Consider the following 26,547-nt stretch of genomic DNA (forward strand, 5'->3'; position numbering starts at 1 on the left):
CAACTAACCCACCCCATATCATGCATGCTATTAACTATTGCAATCTCAATTAAACTAGGCTTAGTCCCATTTCATTTCTGATTTCCAGAAGTTCTTCAAGGCTCAACTATAACAACATGCCTCCTACTAGCCACAGTCAAAAAATTTCCACCAACCGCACTATTCTACCTAACATCCCCCTCACTCAACCCAACTCTCCTATCTTCAATAGCTATTGCTTCCGCTGCCCTAGGTGGCTGAATAGGACTTAACCAAACCCAAACTCGCAAAATTTTAGCTTTCTCATCTATCGCACACCTAGGATGAATAACCATTATTCTCAACTACAACCCCAATCTGACTTTAATTACTTTCTATCTGTATACTGTAACACCTTCTGCCATCTTCCTCATCCTTAACACAACCAATACCCTAAAACTATCCACTGTTATATCCACATGAACCAAAACCCCATCACTCACCACAATCCTCATGCTCACCCTCCTCTCCCTCGCAGGTCTTCCTCCCTTAACAGGATTCCTACCCAAGGGGTTAATTATTCAAGAGCTCACAAAACAAGAACTAACAGTAGTAGCCACAGCTATTACCCTACTCTCTTTACTTGGACTTTTCTTCTACCTACGACTGGCCTACTGTGCAACCATCACACTACCCCCAAACTTCACCAACTACATAAAACAGTGACAAACTAACAAACCAACTAACACCATAACCACAACCTTTACCTCCTTATCAATCATGCTCCTACCACTATCTCCCATAGTACTCGCAATCCCCTAGAAACTTAGGTTATTTAAACCGAAGGCCTTCAAAGCCTTAAACAAGGGCTAATCCCTCTTAGTTTCTGTTAAGGTACACAGGACACTAACCTGCATCTCCTGAATGCAACTCAGATGCTTTAATTAAGCTAGAACCTCCCCCTAGACAGATGGGCTTTGATCCCATAAAATTTTAGTTAACAGCTAAATGCCCTAACCAACAGGCTTCTGCCTACTAGATCCCGGCGCATGTTTAATGCACATCAATGAGCTTGCAACTCAACATGAATTTCACTACAGAATCGATAAGAAGAGGAATTAAACCTCTGTAAAAAGGACTACAGCCTAACGCTTCTACACTCAGCCATCTTACCTATGACTTTCATCAACCGTTGACTATTTTCCACTAACCACAAAGATATCGGCACACTTTACCTTATTTTTGGTGCATGAGCTGGTATAATCGGCACAGCCCTTAGTCTCCTCATTCGAGCAGAACTAGGACAGCCAGGCACCCTTTTAGGCGATGACCAAATTTACAATGTAATCGTCACCGCACATGCCTTCGTTATGATTTTCTTTATAGTAATGCCTATTATAATCGGAGGATTTGGCAACTGATTAGTACCTCTAATAATTGGTGCCCCCGACATAGCATTTCCACGAATAAATAACATGAGCTTCTGATTACTTCCCCCATCCTTCCTACTTCTCCTAGCATCTTCTACAGTAGAAACCGGGGCCGGAACAGGATGAACAGTATACCCACCCCTAACCGGAAATCTAGCCCACGCCGGTGCATCAGTAGACCTTGCTATCTTCTCCATTCACCTGGCAGGTGTCTCATCCATCCTTGGAGCAATCAACTTTATCACCACAGCAATCTATATAAAACCACCTGCTCTCTCACAATACCAGACCCTCCTATTCGTCTGATCTGTCCTAATTACTGCAGTTCTACTTCTCCTCTCCCTACCAGTCCTCGTTGCTGGCATTACAATGCTTCTAACAGATCGAAACCTAAACACCACATTCTTTGACCCCGCAGGAGGTGGAGACCCAATTTTATATCAACACTTATTCTGATTTTTTGGCCATCCAGAGGTCTACATCCTTATCCTGCCAGGATTCGGAATTATTTCCCATGTTGTAGCCTATTACGCCGGTAAAAAAGAGCCCTTTGGCTACATAGGCATAGTCTGAGCCATACTATCCATTGGCTTCCTAGGCTTTATCGTATGAGCTCACCACATATTTACAGTTGGAATGGACGTAGACACCCGAGCTTACTTCACATCCGCCACTATAATCATTGCAATCCCCACTGGCATCAAAGTCTTCATCTGATTAGCAACCCTACATGGTGGAACAATCAAATGAGACCCACCCATACTATGAGCCCTAGGCTTTATTTTCCTCTTCACCATTGGTGGACTAACAGGCATCGTCCTTGCTAACTCCTCCCTAGACATCGCCCTGCACGACACCTACTACGTAGTTGCACACTTCCACTATGTACTGTCTATGGGGGCAGTATTCGCCATTCTAGCTGGCTTCACACATTGATTCCCACTGTTCACTGGCTACACCCTTCACTCCACATGAGCTAAAGCCCACTTTGGAGTAATATTCTTTGGAGTCAACCTAACATTTTTCCCACAACATTTCCTAGGCCTAGCTGGTATACCACGACGATACTCAGACTACCCAGATGCTTATACCCTATGAAATACCCTATCCTCCATCGGCTCCCTCATCTCCATAGTAGCTGTAATTATACTAATGTTCATTATCTGAGAAACCTTCGCATCCAAACGGAAAGTAGTGCAACCAGAACTTACCTCTACAAACATCGAATGAATTCACGGCTGCCCTCCTCCCTATCATACCTTTGAAGAACCAGCCTTTGTCCAAGTACAAGAAAGGAAGGAATCGAACCCTCATAAGCTGGTTTCAAGCCAACCGCATCAAACCACTCATGCTTCTTTCTTATGGGTTGTTAGTAAAATCATTACATAGTCTTGTCAAGACTAAATCACAGGTGAAAACCCAGTACATCCCATTCCAACCCCATGACCAACCACTCTCAATTTGGTTTTCAAGACGCTTCATCCCCTATTATAGAAGAACTTATTGAATTTCACGACCACGCCCTAATAGTCACCCTAGCCATTTGTAGACTAGTCCTGTATTTACAAGCTCTTATACTTATAGAAAAACTGTCCTCTAATACCGTCGACGCACAAGAAGTAGAACTTGTCTGAACAATCCTACCCGCCATTGTCCTAATCATGCTAGCCCTCCCATCCCTTCAAATCCTCTACATGATAGACGAAATCGATGAGCCTGACCTCACCCTCAAAGCTATTGGCCACCAATGATACTGATCCTATGAATACACAGACTTTAAAGACTTATCTTTTGACTCTTACATACTACCAACTACAGATCTACCACTCGGCCATTTCCGCCTCCTAGAAGTTGATAACCGCATCGTCATTCCAATAGAATCCCCAATTCGAATTATTGTTACAGCTGATGACGTTCTCCACTCCTGAGCTGTTCCTAGCCTTGGTGTAAAAACCGATGCAATTCCAGGGCGACTGAACCAAACTTCCTTTATCACAACCCGTCCTGGAGTCTTCTACGGTCAGTGCTCAGAAATCTGTGGAGCCAACCACAGCTTCATACCTATTGTAGTAGAATCAGCCCCTCTAACACACTTCGAAAACTGATCTTCACTTCTAACATCCTAATCATTAAGAAACTATGAACCAGCACTAGCCTTTTAAGCTAGAGAAAGAGGATTACTCATCCTCCTTAATGACATGCCCCAACTAAACCCCGCACCTTGACTTTTTATTATACTTACTTCCTGACTCACTTTTTCTCTTATCCTGCAGCCCAAACTCCTACTATTTATCCCAACCAACCCACCCTCCAACAAAACACTAATCACTACAAAACCCCACTCCTGAAACTGACCATGAACCTAAGCTTCTTTGATCAATTCATAAGCCCAACCCTCCTCGGAATCCCTCTCATCCTCGTCTCACTGTTATTTCCAACCCTATTACTTCCTTCTCCTGGCAATCGATGAATTACAAATCGTCTCTCAACTCTTCAACTCTGATTTCTCCACTTAATCACAAAACAACTAATAACCCCATTAAACAAAAAAGGCCATAAATGAGCCCTAATCCTATCATCACTCATAATTATGCTTCTAACTATTAACCTATTAGGCCTCCTACCTTACACATTCACACCTACCACCCAACTATCAATAAACCTAGCCCTCGCCTTCCCTCTATGACTTGCCACTCTGCTAACAGGCCTACAAAACCAACCCTCAGCTTCTCTTGGACACCTTCTACCAGAAGGCATCCCAACACCTCTAATTCCTGCCCTCATCATAATTGAAACAACAAGCCTTCTCATTCGTCCTCTAGCCTTAGGAGTTCGCCTCACAGCCAACCTCACAGCTGGACACCTACTCATCCAACTCATTTCAACAGCCACTACCGTCCTCCTTCCCATTATACCTACCGTGTCTCTTCTAACTATAACCATTCTACTCCTCTTAACAATTCTAGAAGTGGCCGTAACAATAATCCAAGCATATGTCTTTGTACTTCTTCTAAGCCTTTACCTACAAGAAAACATTTAACCCTTAATGACACACCAAGCCCACTCATTTCACATAGTAGACCCAAGCCCTTGACCCATTTTTGGAGCAGCAGCCGCCCTCCTAACAACCTCTGGACTAGCCATATGATTTCACCACAGCTCTATCCAACTCTTACTCCTAGGCCTACTCTCTATAGTCCTAGTGATACTCCAATGATGACGTGACATCGTACGAGAAAGCACATTCCAAGGCCACCATACCCCTACAGTCCAAAAGGGCTTACGTTACGGAATAATTCTATTTATTACATCCGAAGCATTCTTCTTCCTAGGATTCTTCTGAGCATTCTTCCACTCCAGCCTAGTTCCTACTCCAGAACTCGGAGGACAATGACCCCCTATAGGAATCAAACCTCTAAACCCAATAGAAGTCCCCCTACTAAATACTGCTATCCTCCTAGCCTCAGGAGTCACTGTCACATGAGCACATCACAGCATCACAGAGGGTAATCGAAACCAAGCTACCCAAGCTCTACTTATAACCGTACTATTAGGACTCTACTTTACAGCACTTCAAGCAATAGAATATTATGAAGCCCCATTCTCAATTGCCGACGGAGTCTATGGGTCGACCTTTTTCGTTGCCACAGGATTCCATGGTCTCCACGTAATCATTGGATCCTCCTTCCTCTTGATTTGCCTCCTCCGCCTCGTAAAATTCCATTTCACATCCAACCACCACTTTGGCTTTGAAGCAGCGGCCTGATACTGACATTTTGTTGACATTATCTGACTGTTCCTCTACATAACAATCTATTGATGAGGATCTTGCCCTTCTAGTATATTAATTACAATTGACTTCCAATCTCTAAAATCTGGATCAAACCCAGAGAAAGGCAATTAACATCATCCTCTTTATATTCACAATTTCCCTATCACTGTGTATTATCCTAACTTCACTAAACCTTTGATTAGCCCAGATAAATCCAGATTCAGAAAAATTATCCCCATACGAGTGTGGCTTTGACCCACTGGGCTCCGCCCGCCTCCCATTTTCAATCCGATTCTTCCTTGTCGCAATCTTATTCCTCTTATTTGACCTAGAAATTGCCCTCCTACTGCCCCTCCCATGAGCTACTCAACTCCTCTCCCCTCTCACTACCCTAACATGAACCTCCGCAGTCATTCTCCTCCTCGCATTAGGGCTAATCTATGAATGAATTCAAGGGGGCAGAGTAACTTCAGAAAGTTAGTCTAGCAAAGACAGTTGATTTCGGCTCAACAAACCACAGTCCTACTCCGTGACTTTCTCAATGACCTTTCTGCATCTAAGCTTCTACTCCGCCTTCACCCTAAGTAGTTTAGGACTAGCCTTTCACCGAATACACCTAATTTCTGCCCTACTATGCTTAGAAAGTATAATACTATCAATATATATTGCCCTCTCTATGTGACCTATTCAAACTCAGACAACATCCCCCACCTTAATACCCATTCTTATGTTAGCGTTCTCAGCCTGTGAAGCAGGCACTGGTCTAGCAGTACCCCTGGATTAAGGGGACCCCGATGTCCAGTCGGGATTAGCACCACCTCAGTGGAAGTTATGAGGACTGTGTCCCTGTTGGATAAGTCCACTGATGTGGCGGGGCACAGATCGCTGGCTGGGGTGCAGGGGCACAGAGCGCTGGTTGAGCTGGGGGGGCACAAATCGCCAGCCTGTTCCCCTGTGTCACATGTGATTGCTGTACCGGGGCATGCGACAGCGCCCCTCGCCTCCAGTTTTTTGGCATCCTCCTTGCTTTGGGTTGCTTTCGAGGTGCCAATGCTAGAGGTTTCTGAGGGCAGTCCCTTTGGAAATGGTCAGGGGCCCCACAAATGAAACAACCATCTTTGGGTCTGGCCCCCTGCTCTGTCCTTAACTGAGTACTCAGTGTTACTGCTAACAAATCTGATTGATGTGTTAAAGAACCCACCTCTTGGCAGGCATGAACTAATTCTGAGATACTGCAAGTTTCCCTCTTAGGAAGGGTTTGCAGAACTCTTTTACAATCCACATTAGCATTTTCGAAAGCCAGTCTTCTACTAAGGATTTCCCTGGCTTCCTCATTTTCAATCTGCCTATCCAGAGCAGATTGCAGCCGATCTAGGAATTTTGTGTAAGGTTCTGTTGGGCCCTGTATTATTTTGGTAAATGACAAGTTTGCATCTCTGTCTGATGTAGGTAATTTTCTTATTGCCCGCATGGCATGTTTTGCTATTACCTCGTATACCTCTCTATTGTAACCGGTTTGAGCATCTATGGAACGATAGTTCCCATCCCCTGTGAGTTGGTGTGCTGATACCCCTGCTTGCGAATCATTAGCTTAAGCAGAACAGATTTCTCTAAAATCGTTCAGCAATACATTGTATTGTGTGTTAGAAAGGCTTATTTGTAACAAGGTTCTCCAGTCATGAGGCATGAAGATGTATGTGGAACTTAGTGACTCTAAAAATGCAAGCGTGTTAGGGGATGATACACCAGTTTCTCTCATTAACTGTCTTAGTTCTTTGGTTAGTTCATGTGGTAATGGTTGGAACCTGCGGCTTTGACGTGGACCGATAATTACTGGACATGCTTGTATAACTTGTAAGTCCCCAGTACGCAATGCCTCTTCTCTGCATAAAGCCCACCTATCAATTGTACCTTCTCGGTATGTTGCTTCATCCCTTGCCGGCGGAGCTATCCTGAAATCCCCCTCCTCCTCCCCCATTCCTCCCATTCCCCCCCCCTGCAGCTCCGGCGAAAGCGGCTGTCTGTGGGTGGGTGGTGGTGGTGGTTGGGGAGTACGGCGCGGGGGCGGGGAAGGACGGGTCGGTGTCCGAACCGCGTGGCAGGCGAGATGGTGGTGCCCGCTCCTGGGCGCGTACTCGGCGTTCATGCGCGGGATGGGTTGGCGAGTAAGCTGGGCTAGCCCCCCCACTCCCGTCACGGGACCCCCTGCTGCTGTCCCACTGACTGGAACCTCGCATCTGGGACCCCGCTCCCTCCCGCCGGTCCATGTCCCTTGGGCTCCCGGTTCCCTTCCCGGGAGTTGAATTGTGAACGGCTCCACCCCCTCCCCCCGCGGAGCTTTGTGAGTTCAAACTGCGGCGCGTAAAAGTGGGGCTGCTGCTTGCAACCTGAGTGGGGGTGTATGTGTTCGTCGTTCTTTGGTGGGATCTGCTTAATGCAGTCATTATAGCTTGCCAGGCTGGGTAAGCATTGTTTGCTTGGGAATCCCCTCTCTGAGCCTTGAGTTTGATAAGATTGCCTATTTTGTCCCATATGTGAATGTTGAGGGCTTCAACCAGAGGTAGTTCTGGTACGGCTGCTTTAATGAGCCGCACCAACTCTGATAATTCAGCCCTTGTAACCTGAACATAGTAAGGATTCAGCAGAGCAGCCAGTGCTTCTGTGTCCCGTGATACTTCGGTAGGGAAAAAATTTCCCATGTTACCTTTGTGTCTCGGCGCTGCTGGGGTGCGCTGCTGAAGAGGGTCTGTCGGTTTGTTGATTTGTGTTGGTTCACTGTCGGTTGGGTTGTGGCGTCCCGTCGGCGGCGGCTGATGTCCCGGTGCAGGCGGCAGGCGGCAAGCGGCGGCGGCAGGCACGGGCAGCTGTAGCGACGGACGCGGGGGCTGGTTGTAGAGGCGGCGGCTTGGGGCTGCAGGGATCGGCGTGTGCGGGTTGCAAAGTGGCGAACGAAGCGGCGGCGCTGACGGCGGCGTCTCAGTCACGTGGCGGCAGCTCGGCGTGGTCCCGGTTCCGTCTCCGCTGAGCGCGGCGTTCGCAGCGGCGGCAGCGGCGGCTCCGGGGCTCCCGCGGTTCACTGGGCGGCGCGGGGGTCGGGGGCGCGCTGTGTCGGAAGGCGCGGCGCGGCGCCTCGGTGAAGCCCGCGCGGTCTGAATACGGTGCAGGGGCTTTTTGCTGGCAGTGCTTTTTAAGCACGCCGCAGGGTCAGTCAGCAGCGGTGAGCAGGCGGGGAGCCACGGCCAGTTTCTGCTGGACAGAAAACTGGAGGGGGGGCTCCGCGGGGGTCAGTGGTGGCTGGGGTTACTAGGACGCGGCAGCGGCAAGCCGCTTCTTGCACATGGTCCACACAGTCGGTAGCGAAGAGTCGCTTTACCAGATGACCGACACTCAGGGGACTAACAGGCCTTTCCCTGACGATCTTAAGGTGCTCCGCGGCTCGTTCTCCGAGCTGCAGGCACGCTTTCGCCCAGGGAGCAGTCTTAGACGTGCGGGGTGTGTCCCAGTCACTCACCGCGTTCGATGTTGCATTGACCCTCTCCACTCTCTCCAGTGGCTGCTTTGACCTCTCAGTTTCTTCCTTAACTCTTTCTTCTCTTCTTCCGTGCACTATCAGAGTTACAGTCTGGAATAAATCGCCGTGTGCTACGTCTGCGTCTTCTTAGTTTAGGCAAGGTTACGCTGCGAGGATGAAAAAAGGTTAATCGTCCAAAGGCACAAGGGCCTCCTACAGCCTTTCCCGGAATACCTTTCCATGCTCTTTGTCCACAAATGAGAAACAGATCATTTGGGAGACCTATTGCATCAGATCCAGGAATAAATTGTTTTTGCAGAGTCTCATTGCACCAAACTGATGCGTTCTGGTAAATATCTCTAAGAAAAACTGTCAACTCCTGGATATGTGCAGTTTGCTAACACGGTCTCATTATATAGAGTTCCCCACCAGTAGTTATCAATGGGTATTCCAACCAGACAGGTGCGAAAAGGACTCGTGGGAGTTACCATGGACACACATATCACGTCCATCTTCGTCACGTTGGCCAGGGTGGTCCACACATTGACATCTAAAACAGAAGTCAGCAAAGAAGCAAAGTATAGCTGATATCTTTCTGGAAGGTACAGTTGGGTCTGGAAAAGGCCCTGCTGCTCTGCACCCTCAGGGGAGAAACCAGCTCCTGGGGGCTGTTGGATTCCATCCCACCGCGTGGTCCATGGTTGGACCATGACACTGGTGAATGACTCGAACAGTGTATTGATGAAGTGTCATTTCTAAAAATTCTAGAAATTGTCATTTCTAAAAGTTTGGACAGGTGAACAGGTGTGTCCAATCGTATGGGCCCGGACAACACAATGAATCTCAGGAATTTCTGCAAAATAGAAAGTCTAGTACAACAGAACTTCTCATTTCAGAATTTTATAGTCTGGATTCATCTTTTATAGTATGAAGTGGTTGACTGCCAGTCACACGTTTATAGGTCTGTTAGGCGCTATCACAGGCAATGTTTATCTGGAGTTTGATGCAACACCAGACAACATCCTGGTCTCACCAACCGCTCCCACAGAAAGCTTGCACTCTCTGTACAGATTCCAGGCCTCATCGGGAGCAAACCGTCCTGCCCCAGTTTACCCCTGACTGCAGTCAATCCCCCTTCACCTCATGGAGTGATAGTACAGGTTATCTCTTGCCTCCATGCTATAAAAGAATTTTATCCATCTTCATATTAACTATACCATTGAGTGTGAAATCATTTCTGTACTTAACTAGAATATTACCAGTTCATCATAAGAAAATTGTAAACATGATGCGAGCCAGAGCCCATAGGGAGGTCCACAAACATCAGTCCTTCATTTGCAGTCTTACCAACCAGCTTTTCAACATAAGCTTTTCTTCTGCCAGGCCCAGCACCTCACACATGGTTATTTCACAATCACATATATTCTTGTATAGACTCGTAAGCCAAAAGGTTTCTGTCATTTGTTGATTCCAAATAATTCTTGCCACTTGCTGTAACACTACCGGGATGAAACACATACAAATATGAGCACTGCAAAACAATCAGTGTCTGATTTAGAATTCCCAAACCACACCGTTCTGCCTGATCTTCACAAACATCATTGGTGTGGCATGAATAGCACAGAAACAGATCATTCTATACAGTGATGACCATTAGGCTTCAGGATGTTACAAGTTTTATAGTTTTCCATTGTCTTCTTTCCCCCCTTAATGGCACGTCTGCCCCATCCCAGGAGACAAAACCAAGTACAATTGCAGTCCCTCTGCACACGGCATCACATATGTCCTTCACTTCTTGAAGCCAGGGCTTAGCTTTAGCCTTTACCTTTAACACTGCTGCCAGAACAACTTGGCAGCACACTGTTCAGGAATAATATTCCAATTCTGATTGTTGCTTACCAGTAATACAAAACGAAGCATACAGATTGTTGGTGCAACTCATCTAAGAAATATAAACCTTCTTATCTCTGGAGCAGTAGATCCAGGGATCTATTGAGACACGAGACTTGCTATGCAGGAAAGAATAACCAATCCATCTTGTTATTCAAGATACATGACCTGCACTGAATAGGCTAATGCAGGAGTAATCATGGCTTTGGTAGCTATAGCCTCCCAGCCTCTGGTCAGGACATTGACATTGTTCATTACATAAATCACAACATCAGGTGTGGACAAGACACACGAGAGACAGGTACACGATAACTGAGTCATTACACCAGTTAGCAAAAGTTAGTAGACACAATTAATTATATTTAGGATATGTTTTTCTTCCATGTGATATTCGGGCTGGTCTTGTGCTGCTCAGCATTCACTGATCTCTGTCCAGAATTCTTGCCGCTCATGATAAGGTTTCATCAAACATGCTGGAAGCCAGCAGGGTCCTGTGGGAGACAAAACACAAACAACTCCCCCCTTCCAAATACTAACAACTTAATATTTACTTGAGGTATCATATTACCCCTCCTCATTACAACAGTATCAAGTTAAGGTTTTGTTCTGTGGGTGGGAGGCCTGGAAGGTCACCAAGTTGCTGCAACCTCTCTATGATCTCTTCTGTGGGTGCCCCTGAGTTAGACACTAACAGTGGAATAATGTATGGTTTCCAGGGTACAGGACAGCCTTCTAACAATTTGTTTCGCATTACTGGAATTAAAGGCTGTTGCATGTAAAGTTCAGGGCTTTGCAGCTCAATAACTATTTTCATTTCTTCCCCCTTTAATACTTTGATTGCTTGATGCAGAGTTACCCAGGATGAACTTCCATCCTGCCATGATCCATCATTAGTAAAACGGTCACTGAGACCTTCAGCAATAACTGAAACCAAAGTTCTATCAACTCCTGGTGTTCGTCTTAAACGCCGAAGGGCATTTTGTACATATACATCATTAGTTAACCCTAAAAACTTCGTGGCATCAACATCGTCTATTATCACAGAGTCAGCCCCTTGCTCTGTGTGCCAACTCATCTGATGTTGATAACTTCTCTGAATTTTCTATAAAATCGTCCTCATCAGAATCATCACTACTACTCTATATGTTACTATCCCACTTCTCTGGATCTCAATCAGGGGAAGTGATTATAGCTCGCACCCCTGGTCCCCGATCACTTGGGTCTATTTTCCTTTGCCTGTGCCGAACAGTTCTCACAGCATATTTCTCAGCTAAAGTAACACATTTATCTTCTACCCTGTTCTTTTAGGCCTGAAGGTCAAGTAAAGTCTGGCGTTGTACCAGCTGAGTGGCTCTTAGAGCATTCAGCTGCTCCTGCAGTTTTTTGCATTTTTCCACAGTTAACTTGTATGCAGTAAGCAGTGCACCCCCCCATTCGTCCAGCCTGTTCCAGATGACTGCTTGATTTAGTAGTAGGGGTAAACTACTCCCAGTATTGCAATACCTCCATTGGGGTCTGCTGCCCCCAATACTCAAGAGGAATCTTTGTACATGCTTCCCACTTATTCTACAAAGTAATCTATGGCTCCTGTCCCAATTCTATTAATTCACGGGGAGGAGCTTTCTTAGGTTCATTGCCGCCTGCGGCTGACCCTCCTAACCACCTTTTCATCTTAATCTACTAATGTTCTCACTAACAGACAAAAGATTCTCAATTTTTAAGCTAAACACAATGAGACACACTAATCCACAAACTATGGCTCTTACATCACAAACAAGCCAAACTACACATACACATCAGATCTAAAATCTCTATATACCAAACACAAAATACATACTCTACAATAACTCTGAATAAATCCTCAGAAAGACATATCTATGAGTGAAACAACAATAAAACCTAATCCACTGGGTATCTTCTAGGCTTTGATTCGCTCCACACCGAATACAATAAAAATTTAAAGTCCGATCTAGCCTTATCTCCTGGCTGCCTCTACGTCCCAAGATATATTTATTACAATTAATACAACAAAGTCGCACATATAAACAACAGTTGCAAAAAAGGACAAATCTTAATTCTAGGTCTCAAGAAGTGTGGTATACTCACAATTAATTGCTCAGAACTACCTCCCATATGCAAAAAACAAACAAAGCATATAAAACACACGCATTGCCTCCCATATAGTAACTTAATCAACAAGAACAACAAAAACCACTTTAAAACAAAACAATTATAAGATATGAACCCAGACACTGGCACTCACGGCACCCACACAGAGTTCACCACACACACAGGGACGCGGCTTCCCAGGCTATGCTCTCCACCTGAGAATCTCCCTTTTACACAACACACACGAGGACGCGGCTCTCCAGGCTGTGCACTCCACCTGAAGATCTCCCACCAATACACAGGGACACGTCAACTGAGCACTCCACCAACGAATTCCCTGGGGCACTGCTTATTCCTCCATGTATCCTGCCGACTAAGCCAATTTATGTAGCAGTACGTTCGGATACATGTCCGAAATAAAGACAAGTGCCAAAAATACTCAAGCACACAAAATATCTTTTATTACAGTGAGAATAATAATACTAGTAATAAACTTAACAAGAGGGATTAAAAACTAAAAAGAAAAAGGGATACAAAATAACTATCTTATCGGGTGGCATTAAAACAAATACTACGAACAGCATTTAATACAGTATTAACTAGTGAAAAAGGGATACCAAAGAAGGATCTTAACACAATATTATGGATAACACGATATTGGTTAGTAAAAAGGGAAAACTAAAGGAAAAATACTATAAACATAAAAGGAGAATTAAAGGCACACAAAAAGGATATTAAAAAAGTTTGTTCTCTCAGTTGCTTCCTATCAAAAAACTGTGCTTACCCACACAGACAGGCCAGGGCTGTCAGGATCTGCAGCAGCTGGTCAGTACCCATGCTTAGTGGGCGTCCCCGTGGAGCAACACAGTCTCGGTGGTAGGATGAGTATCGCTCAACTCAGCAGCTCCGACACCCCATTTTTATCAGTTCCACATTACACTATGTAGGGCCAGTACGCAGTATAAGGTGATGCCTGAATGGCAGCCAAACACCGCCTGATCATTACCTCATGGCAGCAGTCTGCATATGCCCTACTTGTAGGGCAAGGGGCGAGCGACCCCTGCCCACATAATCTTCCTCCCATCATCATCTTTCTCACCCCTATGGATGACCTCTACCATTGTGTTTCAAGGGTAGATGTCTCTATCTTGCAATATGTAGCAAAACCAAGGAAGAACTCAGCTCTGATAATAGGGGATATCAGGCTGACTTGCTGAAAAGCACAATGGACCTTACAATTAGATTCTGCCATGAAGTTACATTGTACCATACTCTAGCTGGTTTCACATCCTAATATGACTTCGTTCTCACGCCTCTATGCTCCATTGATCATCTAATTCAAAAGTACCCCCCTTACATACCACCGTGTGATCAATGGTAGCAAGAGGGTGATAACGAACTACTCGTGATTGTAATGCATTTAGCTTGGTGTTTATCATTCGACGTACACATGTTAGTATACAGGGAATCATACACAATATGCATGTTATTATACATCCAACTATTGACAAGCCTATTAACGCTTTTCGTAACCAGGGCCATCCCCATTTCCAATCACCGAAGAGGTTCCATTCATCATGAACATGTAATTGTTGAGTAAGGGTTTTTAATTTCTGGATGCTAGCATGAACAGATTCAGAATGATCATTTAAATTCATGCAGTACATGCCCTCAAAATCTTGACAGCCATGTCCCTGGGCTAACAACAAAAAATCAATAGCAGCTCTATTTTGTAAACTTGCATGTCTAACAGAGTCTACATCTGTGAGCAATGCACTCAAAGCAGCAGAAGTAGCATTAGCTTCTTTAGTCAACCAGTATCCTAGTTTATTTAGAGAAGCCAAAGCATGAGCAGTCCCTATCTGAGATATTACACGAGCAGTTATTCTTTCAGCCTTATTCCAAAACTCTACATCAGAGTTACAGTCTGGAATAAATCGCTGTGTGCTACGTCTGCGTCTTCTTAGTTTAGGCAAGGTTACGCTGCGAGGATGAAAAAAGGTTAATCGTCCAAAGGTACAAGGGCCTCCTACAGCCTTTCCCGGAATACCTTTCCATGCTCTTTGTCCACAAATGAGAAACAGATCATTTGGGAGACCTATCACATCGGATCCAGGAATAAATTGTTTTTGCAGAGTCTCATTGCACCAAACTGATGCGTTCTGGTATATATCTCTAAGAAGAAATGTCAACTCCTGGATATGTGCAGTTTGCTAACACGGTCTCATTATATAGAGTTCCCCACCAGTAGTTATCAATGGGTATTCCAACCAGACAGGTGCGAAAAGGACTCGTGGGAGTTACCATGGACACACATATCACGTCCATCTTCGTCACATTGGCCAGGGTGGTCCACACATTGATATCTAAAACAGAAGTCAGCAAAGAAGCAAAGTATAGCTGATATCTTTCTGGAAGGTACAGTTGGGTCTGGAAAAGGCCCTGCTGCTCTGCACCCTCAGGGGAGAAACCAGCTCCTGGGGGCTGTTGGATTCCATCCCACCGCGTGGTCCATGGTTGGACCATGACACTGGTGAATGACTCGAACAGTGTATTGATGAAGTGTCATTTCTAAAAATGTAAACAACATAACAACTGAGTAACAGTGGGAATACAGACAATAATATAATCATGTCTATCCCCAGTGAGGAGATCTAAGTGGATTACAGTGGTCATTTACTTGGAGTCAACAGTACTTGAGATAATCTTTTCCCGGTTGGCAGACCTAGTTTCCAAGTTTGGACAGGTGAACAGGTGTGTCCAATCGTATGGGCTCGGACAACGCAATGAATCTCAGGAATTTCTGCAAAATATAAAGTCTAGTACAACAGAACTTCTCATTTCAGAATTTTATAGTCTGGATTCATCTTTAACTCCTTCCCTTACTAATGAATCCCCAAGCTAAACTAATCTCCACAATAAGCTTACTCCTAGGAACCTCAATCACAATTTCGAGTAACCACTGAATAATAGCATGAGTCGGCTTAGAAATTAACACTTTAGCTATTCTTCCATTAATCTCTAAAAACCACCATCCACGAGCCATTGAAGCCTCTACTAAATACTTTCTAACTCAAGCAGTCGCATCTACGCTACTTTTACTCTCCAGCATGACCAATGCATGATTCTCTGGCCAATGGGACATCACCCAACTAACCCACCCCATATCATGTATACTACTAACTATTGCAATTTCAATTAAACTAGGCTTAGTCCCATTTCATTTCTGATTTCCAGAAGTTCTTCAAGGCTCAACTATAACAACATGCCTCCTACTAGCCACAGTCACAAAATTTCCACCAACCACACTATTCTACCTAACATCCCCCTCACTCAACCCAACTCTCCTATCTTCGATAGCTATTGCTTCCGCAGTCCTAGGTGGCTGAATAGGACTTAACCAAACCCAAACTCGCAAAATTTTAGCTTTCTCATCTATCGCACACCTAGGATGAATAACTATTATTCTCAACTATAACCCCAATCTGACTTTAATTACGTTCTATCTATATACTGTAACAACTTCCGCCATCTTCTTCATCCTTAACACAACCAATACCCTAAAACTATCCACTGTTATATCCACATGAACCAAAATCCCATCACTAACCACAATCCTTATGCTCACTCTCCTCTCCCTTGCAGGTCTTCCTCCCCTAACGGGATTCCTACCCAAATGGTTAATTATTCAAGAGTTCACAAAACAAGAACTAACAGTAGTAGCCACAGCTATTACCCTACTCTCTTTACTTGGACTTTTCTTCTACCTACGACTGGCCTACTGTGCAACCATCACACTACCCCCAAACTTCACTAACTACATAAAACAATGACAAACTAACAAACCAACTAACACCCTAACCACAACCTTTACCTCCTTATCAATTATACTCCTACCACTATCTCCCATAGTACTCGCAATCCCTTAGAAACTTAGGTTATTTAAACCAAAGGCCTTCAAAGCCTTAAACAAGGGCTAATCCCTCTTAGTTTCTGTTAAGGTACACAGGATACTAACCTGCATCTCCTGAATGCAACTCAGATGCTTTAATTAAGCTAGAACCTCCCCCTAGACAGATGGGCTTTGATCCCATAAAATTTTAGTTAACAGCTAAATGCCCCAACCAACAGGCTTCTGTCTACTAGATCCCGGCACATGTTTAATGCACATCAATGAGCTTGCAACTCAACATGAACTTCACTACAGAATCGATAAGAAGAGGAATCAAACCTCTGTAAAAAGGACTACAACCTAACGCTTCTACACTCAGCCATCTTACCTATGACTTTCATCAACCGTTGACTATTTTCCACTAACCACAAAGATATCGGCACACTTTACCTTATTTTTGGCGCATGAGCTGGTATAATCGGCACAGCCCTTAGTCTCCTCATTCGAACAGAACTAGGACAGCCAGGCACCCTTTTAGGCGATGACCAAATTTACAATGTAATCGTCACCGCACATGCCTTCGTTATAATTTTCTTTATAGTAATGCCTATTATAATCGGAGGGTTTGGTAACTGATTAGTACCATTAATAATTGGTGCCCCCAACATAGCATTTCCACGAATAAATAACATGAGCTTCTGACTACTTCCTCCATCCTTCCTACTTCTTCTAGCATCTTCTACAGTAGAAGCCGGGGCCAGAACAGGATGAACAGTATACCGACCCCTAGCCGGAAATCTAGCCCACGCCGGTGCATCAGTAGACCTTGCCATCTTCTCCCTTCACCTGGCAGGTGTCTCATCCATCCTTGGGGCAATCAACTTTATCACCACAGTAATCAATATAAAACCACCTGCTCTCTCACAATACCAAACCCCCCTATTCGTCTGATCTGTCCTAATTACTGCAGTTCTACTTCTCTCCCTACCAGTCCTCGCTGCTGGCATTACAATGCTTCTAACAGATTGAAACCTAAACACTACATTCTTTGACCCCGCAGGAGGCGGAGACCCAATTTTATATCAACACTTATTCTGGTTTTTTGGCCATCCAGAAGTCTACATCCTTATCCTACCAGGATTCGGAATTATTTCCCATGTTGTAGCCTACTACGCCGGTAAAAAAGAGCCCTTTGGCTACATAGGCATACTCTGAGCCATATTATCCATTGGTTTCTTGGGCTTTATCGTATGAGCTCACCACATATTTACAGTTGGTATGGACGTAGATACCCGAGCTTACTTCACATCCGCCACCATAATTATTGCAATCCCCACTGACATTAAAGTCTTCAGCTGACTAGCAACCCTACACGGTGGAACAATCAAATGAGACCCGCCCATACTATGAACCCTAGGCTTTATTTTCCTCTTCACCATTGGTGGACTAACAGGCATCGTTCTTGCCAACTCCTCCCTAGACATCGCCCTGCACGACACCTACTACGTAGTTGCACATTTCCACTATGTATTATCTATGGGGGCAGTATTCGCCATTTTAGCTGGCTTCACACATTGATTCCCACTGTTCACTGGCTACACCCTTCACTCTACATGAGCTAAAGCCCACTTTGGAGTAATATTCTTTGGGGTCAACCTAACATTCTTCCCACAACATTTCCTAGGCCTAGCTGGTATACCACGACGATACTCAGACTACCCAGATGCTTATACCCTATGAAACACCCTATCCTCCATCGGCTCCCTCATCTCCATAGTAGCTGTAATTATACTAATGTTCATTATCTGAGAAACCTTCGCATGCAAACGGAAAGTAGTGCAACCAGAACTTACCTCCACAAACATTGAATGAATTCACGGCTGCCCTCCTCCCTACCATACCTTTGAAGAACCAGCTTTTGTCCAAGTACAAGAAAGGAAGGAATCGAACCCTCATAAGCTGGTTTCAAGCCAACCGCATCAAACCACTCATGCTTCTTTCTTATGGGTTGTTAGTAAAATCATTACATAGTCTTGTCAAGACTAAATCACAGGTGAAAACCCAGTACATCCCATCCCAACTCCATGGCCAACCACTCTCAATTTGGTTTTCAAGACGCTTCATCCCCTATTATAGAAGAACTTATTGAATTTCACGACCACGCCCTAATAGTCACCCTAGCCATTTGTAGCCTAGTCCTGTATTTACAAGCTCTTATACTTATAGAAAAACTATCCTCCAACACCGTCGACGCACAAGAAGTAGAACTTGTCTGAACAATCTTACCTGCCATTGTCCTAATTATACTAACCCTCCCATCCCTTCAAATCCTCTACATGATAGACGAAATCGATGAACCTGACCTCACCCTCAAAGCTATTGGCCACCAATGATACTGATCCTACGAATATACAGACTTTAAAGATTTATCTTTTGACTCTTACATACTACCAACTATGGATCTACCACTCGGTCATTTCTGCCTCCTAGAAGTTGATAACTGCATCGTCATTCCAATAGAATCCCCGATTCGAATTATTGTTACAGCTGATGACGTTCTCCACTCCTGAGCTGTTCCTAGCCTTGGTGTAAAAACCGATGCAATTCCAGGACGACTGAACCAAACTTCCTTTATCACAACCCGTCCTGGAATCTTCTACGGTCAGTGCTCAGAAATCTGTGGAGCCAACCACAGCTTCATACCTATCGTAGTAGAATCAGCCCCTCTAACACACTTCGAAAACTGATCTTCACTTCTAACATCCTAATCATTAAGAAGCTATGAACCAGCACTAGCCTTTTAAGCTAGACAAAGAGGATTATTCACCCTCCTTAATGACATGCCCCAACTAAACCCTGCACCTTGACTTTTTATCATACTAACTTCATGATTCACTTTTTCTCTTATCCTTCAACCTAAACTCTTACTATTTACCCCAACTAACTCACCCTCCAACAAAACACTACCCACTACAAAACCCCACTCCTGAAACTGACCATGAACCTAAGCTTCTTTGATCAATTCATAAGCCCAACCCTCCTCGGAATCCCCCTTATCCTCATCTCACTGTTATTCCCAACCCTATTACTTCCTTCTCCTGGCAATCGATGAGTTACAAATCATCTTTCAACTCTTCAACTCTGATTTCTCCATTTAATCACAAAACAACTAATAACCCCATTAAACAAAAAAGGCCATAAATGAGCCCTAATCCTATCATCACTCATAATTATACTTCTAACAATTAACCTATTAGGCCTCCTACCTTACACATTGACACCTACTACCCAACTATCAATAAACCTAGCCCTCGCCTTCCCTCTATGACTTGCCACCCTGCTAACAGGCCTACAAAACCAACCTTCAGCTTCCCTTGGACACCTCCTACCAGAAGGCACCCCAACACCTCTAATTCCTGCCCTCATCATAATTGAAACAACAAGCCTTCTCATTCGCCCTTTAGCCTTAGGAGTTCGCCTCACAGCCAACCTCACAGCAGGACACCTACTCATCCAACTCATTTCAACAGCCACTACTGTCCTCCTTCCCATTATACCTACCGTGTCCCTTCTAACTAGAACAATTCTACTCCTCTTAACAATTCTAGAAGTGACCGTGGCAATAATCCAAGCGTATGTCTTTGTAGTTCTTCTAAGCCTTTACTTACAAGAAAACATTTAACCCTTAATGACACACCAAGCCCACTCATTTCACATAGTAGACCCAAGCCCTTGACCCATTTTTGGAGCAGCAGCCGCCCTCCTCACTACCTCTGGGTTAGCCATATGATTTCACCACAACTCTATCCAACTCTTACTCCTAGGCCTACTCTCTATAATCCTAGTGATACTCCAATGATGACGTGACATCGTACGAGAAAGCACATTCCAAGGCTACCATACCCCTACAGTCCAAAAGGGTTTACGTTACGGAATAATTTTATTTATTACATCCGAAGCATTCTTCTTCCTAGGATTCTTCTGAGCATTCTTCCACTCCAGCTTAGTCCCCACTCCAGAACTCGGAGGACAATGACCTCCTATAGGAATCAAACCTCTCAATCCAATAGAAGTCCCCCTACTAAACACTGCTATCCTCCTAGCCTCAGGAGTCACTGTCACATGAGCACATCACAGCATTACAGAGGGCAATCGGAACCAAGCTACCCAAACCCTACTTATAACCGTCCTATTAGGATTCTACTTTACAGCACTTCAAGCAATAGAATATTATGAAGCTCCATTCTCAATTGCCGACGGAGTCTATGGATCAACCTTTTTCGTCGCCACAGGATTTCATGGTCTTCACGTAATCATTGGATCCTCCTTCCTCTTGATTTGCCTCCTCCGCCTCGTAAAATTTCACTTCACATCCAACCACCACTTTGGCTTTGAAGCAGCGGCCTGATACTGACATTTTGTTGACATTATCTGACTGTTCCTCTACATAACAATCTATTGATGAGGATCTTGCCCTTCTAGTATATTAATTACAATTGACTTCCAATCTCTAAAATCTGGATCAAAACCAGAGAAAGGCAATTAACATCATCCTCTTTATATTCACAATTTCTCTATCACTATGTATTATCTTAACTTCACTAAACCTTTGATTAGCTCAAATAAATCCAGATTCAGAAAAATTATCCCCATACGAATGTGGCTTTGACCCACTGGGTTCTGCCCGCCTCCCATTTTCAATCCGATTCTTCCTTGTCGCAATCTTATTCCTCTTGTTCGACCTAGAAATTGCCCTCCTACTGCCCCTCCCATGGGCTACTCAACTCCTCTCCCCCCTCACTACCTTAACATGAACCTCCACAGTCATTCTCCTCCTCGCACTAGGGCTAATTTATGAATGAATTCAAGGGGGCTTAGAATGAGCAGAATAACTTCAGAAAGTTAGTCTAGCAAAGACAGTTGATTTCGGCTCAACAAACCACAGTCCTACTCCGTGACTTTCTCAATGACCTTTCTGCATTTAAGCTTCTACTCTGCCTTCACCCTAAGTAGTCTAGGACTAGCCTTTCACCGAATACACCTAATTTCTGCCCTGCTATGCTTAGAAAGCATAATACTATCAATATACATTGCCCTCTCCATATGACCTATTCAAACCCAAACAACATCCCCCACCTTAATGCCCATTCTTATGTTAGCATTCTCAGCCTGTGAAGCAGGTGCCGGTCTAGCAGTCCTAGTAGCTTCCACCCGAACTCATGGATCGGATCATTTACACAATCTAAACCTTCTACAATGTTAAAAATTATTCTCCCCACAGTCATATTACACCCCATAACCCTCCTATCTCCTCCAAAATTCCTATGACTCAATGTCACCTCGCACAGCCTCTTAATTGCAACCGCTAGCTTACAATGACTTCCTTCAACCTATTACCCTAGCAAAAACCTATCACCATGACTTGGAACTGATCAAATTTTATCCCCCTTATTAGTTCTATCTTGTTGACTTCTACCACTTATAATCCTGGCAAGCCAAAATCACCTTCAACAAGAACCTCCCACACGAAAATATATTTTTACCATAACCATAATCCTCACCCAACCATTCATTATCTTGGCCTTCTCAGCCTTAGAACTGATATTATTTTATATCGCATTTGAAGCTACCCTAATCCCTACCCTAATTCTAATCACACAATGGGGTAGCCAACCAGAACGTTTAAGTGCTGGAATCTACCTCTTATTTTATACACTAATTAGTTCTCTTCCCCTATTAGTAGTGATCCTCTATCTTCACACCCAAACAGGAACTATACACATCACTATAATAAAACTTTCACACTCATCTCTTACAAACTCCTGAACAGGCCTCATATCAAGTCTAGCCCTATTGCTCGCTTTCATAGTGAAAGCTCCCCTTTACGGACTACACCTATGACTCCCAAAAGCCCACGTAGAGGCACCAATCGCAGGATCCATACTCCTAGCTGCGCTCCTCCTCAAACTTGGGGGATACGGCATTATGCGTACCTCAATAATTACAAACTCCCTATTAGACTACCTCTACTACCCATTTTTAACCCTAGCCTTATGAGGGGCACTAATGACAAGCTCCATCTGCCTACGCCAAATCGACCTTAAGTCATTAATCGCCTACTCCTCAGTAAGCCACATAGGTCTAGTCATTGCCGCAACAATAATCCAAACCCACTGATCCTTTTCAGGGGCCACAATCCTAATGATTTCACATGGACTCACCTCTTCCATACTATTTTGCCTAGCTAATACAAACTAGGAACGCATACATAGTCGTACTCTCCTTCTAACACGAGGCCTACAACCCCTTTTACCTCTAACAGGAATCTGATGGCTCCTAGCCAACCTAACAAACATAGCCCTTCCTCCTACCACTAACCTGATAGCTGAATTAACTATCATAATTGCACTCTTCAACTGATCCACCTTCACCATTATCCTAACCGGAGCCGCAACTCTACTAACTGCAGCCTATACCCTCTACATACTCCTTATAACCCAACAAGGTCCAACTCCAACCTATATTACAACCACCCAAAATTCAAATACACGAGAACATCTCCTTATAACACTTCATATCCTACCCTCCCTCCTCCTCATCCTAAAACCAGAACTAATCTCAGGAATTCCCACATGCAAGCATAGTTTTAAACCAAACATTAGACTGTGATCCTAAAAATAGAAGTTAAACTCTTCTTGCCTGCCGAGGGGAGGTTTAACCAACAAGAACTGCTAACTCTTGCATCTGAACCTAAGACCTCAGCCCCCTTACTTTTAAAGGATAATAGCAATCCACTGGTCTTAGGAGCCATTCATCTTGGTGCAAGTCCAAGTAAAAGTAATGGACTTCCCATTAATCCTCAACACCTCTATATTCTTGACCCTGGCTACCCTCTCTATACCCATCCTACTCCCCCTCCTATCCAAAAACTACCTAAACTCTCCAACAACCATCATACACACTGTTAAAACTTCCTTCATAGTTAGTTTAATTCCCATAATCCTCTCCATCTACTTAAATATGGAAAATACCACTTTCTATTGAGAATGAAAATTTATTGCGAACTTCAAAATCCCTTTTAGCCTTAAAATAGACCAATACTCCTTAACGTTTTTTCCTATTGCACTATTTGTAACATGATCTATTCTTCAATTTACAACATGATATATAGCCTCAGAACCCCACACCACAAAATTCTCTCTTTACCTTCTAATCTTTCTCATTGCAATACTCATCTTAATCATCGCTAATAACATATTCCTCTTATTTATCGGCTGAGAGGGAGTCGGAATTATATCCTTCCTCCTGATTGGATGGTGACACGGTCGAGCAGAACCCAACACCGCTGCACTTCAAGCCGTACTTTACAACCGTATTGGGGATATTGGGGATATCCTCTGCATAGCATGACTAGCATCCTCAATAAACACTTGAGAAATTCAACAGCAATCCTCCCCAACCCAAATATCCCTTCTCCCTCTCTTAGGGCTCATCCTAGCCGCCACAGGTAAATCTGCCCAATTTGGCCTGCATCCATGACTCCCAGCAGCTATAGAAGGGCCAACCCCTGTATCTGCCCTACTCCATTCCAGCACAATAGTAGTTGCCGGAATCTTTCTACTTATTTGCACTCACCACATATTATGTAACAACCAAATTGCCCTAACTATGTGCCTTTGTATAGGTGCCCTATCCACCCTATTTGCCGCTACATGCGCTCTTACCCAAAACGACATCAAAAAAATTATTGCTTTCTCTACATCCAGCCAACTAGGACTAATAATAGTCACTATTGGCCTAAATCTACCTCAACTAGCCTTCCTACACATCTCTACGCATGCATTCTTTAAAGCCATACTCTTCCTTTGCTCTGGGTCTATCATTCACAGCCTTAACGGTGAACAAGACATTCGAAAAATAGGAGGATTACAGAAACTACTCCCTACAACTCCCTCATGCCTGACAATCGGAAATTTAGCTCTCATAGGAACACCATTTTTAGCAGGGTTTTACTCAAAAGATCTCATTATCCAAAGTCTTAACACCTCCTATCTAAACACCTGAGCACTCCTCCTAACCCTCGTAGCTACAGCTTTTACTGCAACTTACAGCCTACCTATAGCCCTACTAGTACAAACTGACTACACCCGGATTCCCTCCATTACTCCCATCAATGAAAACAACCCAGCAGTCACAAACCCAATTACTCGTCTCGCTCTCGGAAGTATTATAGCTGGTCTATTAATTACCTCTTATATCTCCCCTACAAAAACCCCTCCTATAACCATACCACTGGTCACAAAAACCACTGCTATCATTATTACAACATTAGGCATCATTCTGGCATTAGAACTATCAAAACTCACACATACCTTCTCTGTCCCCAAACAAAATATCACTATAAACTTCTCCAGCACTCTAGGATATTTTAACCCCCTTATACACCGCCTCAGCTCTACTAAACTCCTAAACAACGGCCAGAACATTGCATCCCATTTAATCGACCTATCCTGATATAAAAAAATAGGCCCAGAAGGACTAGCGACCCTTCAACTCAAAGTATCCAAAATCTCAACTACTCTACACTCCAGACTAATCAAAACCTATCTAGGATCCTTCGCTCTATCTATCTTAATTATAATCTTATTTACACAGAACTAAGAATTAATGACCCCTAACTTACGAAAACATCACCCCCTTCTAAAAATAATCAACAATTCTTTAATTGACCTCCCAACACCACCAAACATTTCCGCCTGATGAAACTTTGGAACTCTTCTTGGCATCTGTCTAACAATCCAAATCACCACTGGCCTCCTACTAGCAATACATTATACAGCGGATATCACCCTGGCATTCACGTCCGTCGCCCATACATGTCGAAATGTTCAATTCGGCTGACTAATCCGAAACCTCCATGCAAACGGCGCCTCCTTCTTCTTCATATGCATTTACCTACACATTGGACAAGGATTCTACTATGGTTCCTACCTATATAAAGAAACCTGAAACACAGGAGTTATTCTCCTCTTAACTCTAATAGCAACTGCCTTCGTAGGATATGTCCTCCCATGAGGCCAAATATCATTCTGAGGCGCTACAGTAATTACTAACCTATTCTCAGCAATTCCTTACATTGGCCAAACACTTGTAGAATGAGCTTGAGGAGGATTCTCAGTTGACAACCCTACACTTACCTGGTTCTTTGCCCTCCACTTCCTCCTCCCATTCTTAATTGCAGGTCTCACCCTCATCCACTTAACTTTCTTACACAAAACAGGCTCAAACAACCCCCTAGGTATTTATTCAGACTGCGACAAAATCCCATTCCACCCCTATTTCTCAATAAAAGATATTCTAGGCCTTTTGTTCCTCCTCATTCCTCTAATAACACTTGCCATATTCTCACCCAACCTCTTAGGAGATCCAGAAAATTTTACACCTGCAAACCCATTAGTAACACCTCCCCACATTAAACCTGAGTAGTACTTCCTATTTGCATATGCCATCCTACGATCAATCCCCAACAAATTAGGAGGAGTCCTAGCCCTAGCCGCCTCCGTCTTAATTCTATTTCTAGCCCCATTCCTCCACATATCAAAGCAACGAACTATAACCTTCCGACCTCTCTCCCAACTTCTATTCTGAATCCTAGTAACAAATCTTTTAATCCTTACATGAATCGGTAGCCAACCAGTCGAACATCCATTTATTATCATCGGACAACTCGCCTCAACTACCTACTTCACAATCATTCTCATCTTATTCCCCATTACTAGTCTCCTAGAAAATAAGATACTCAACCTCTAACCACTCTAATAGTTTATAAAAAACGTTGGACTTGTAAACCAAAGACTGAAGGCTGCCCCTTCTTAGAGTTTTCCAAAAAATATCCAAGCACCCTCCAACTTTCCAATCAACACGTACATCAAGGGGAGGGGCCCCCCCCTCCCCCCATACCCTACGGTATGTATTACTTTGCATA

General features: G+C 44.0%; 2 long non-coding RNA genes and 1 pseudogene across 2 annotated transcripts; 2 read left to right on the forward strand and 1 right to left on the reverse strand.

Annotated features, from left to right (window-relative positions):
• The window catches only part of LOC127462898 (cytochrome b-like), a 34,735-nt pseudogene extending 8,600 nt beyond the window's left edge, over positions 1–26,135 (forward strand).
• Positions 547–16,949, forward strand: LOC127462905 (uncharacterized). Its single transcript, XR_007900594.1, has 2 exons — positions 547–852; positions 16,672–16,949. It is a non-coding gene; the product is annotated as an uncharacterized LOC127462905 (long non-coding RNA).
• Positions 5,029–5,587, reverse strand: LOC127462904 (uncharacterized). Its single transcript, XR_007900593.1, has 2 exons — positions 5,548–5,587; positions 5,029–5,512 (listed from the first exon to the last, which is right to left on the reverse strand). It is a non-coding gene; the product is annotated as an uncharacterized LOC127462904 (long non-coding RNA).
• Positions 26,136–26,547: the final 412 nt, after the last annotated feature.

Source organism: Manacus candei, unplaced genomic scaffold (genome assembly GCF_025592945.1).
Source record: "Manacus candei isolate 608988 ecotype Guabito, Panama unplaced genomic scaffold, ASM2559294v1 h1tg000143l, whole genome shotgun sequence".
Classification (NCBI taxonomy): domain Eukaryota; kingdom Metazoa; phylum Chordata; class Aves; order Passeriformes; family Pipridae; genus Manacus; species Manacus candei.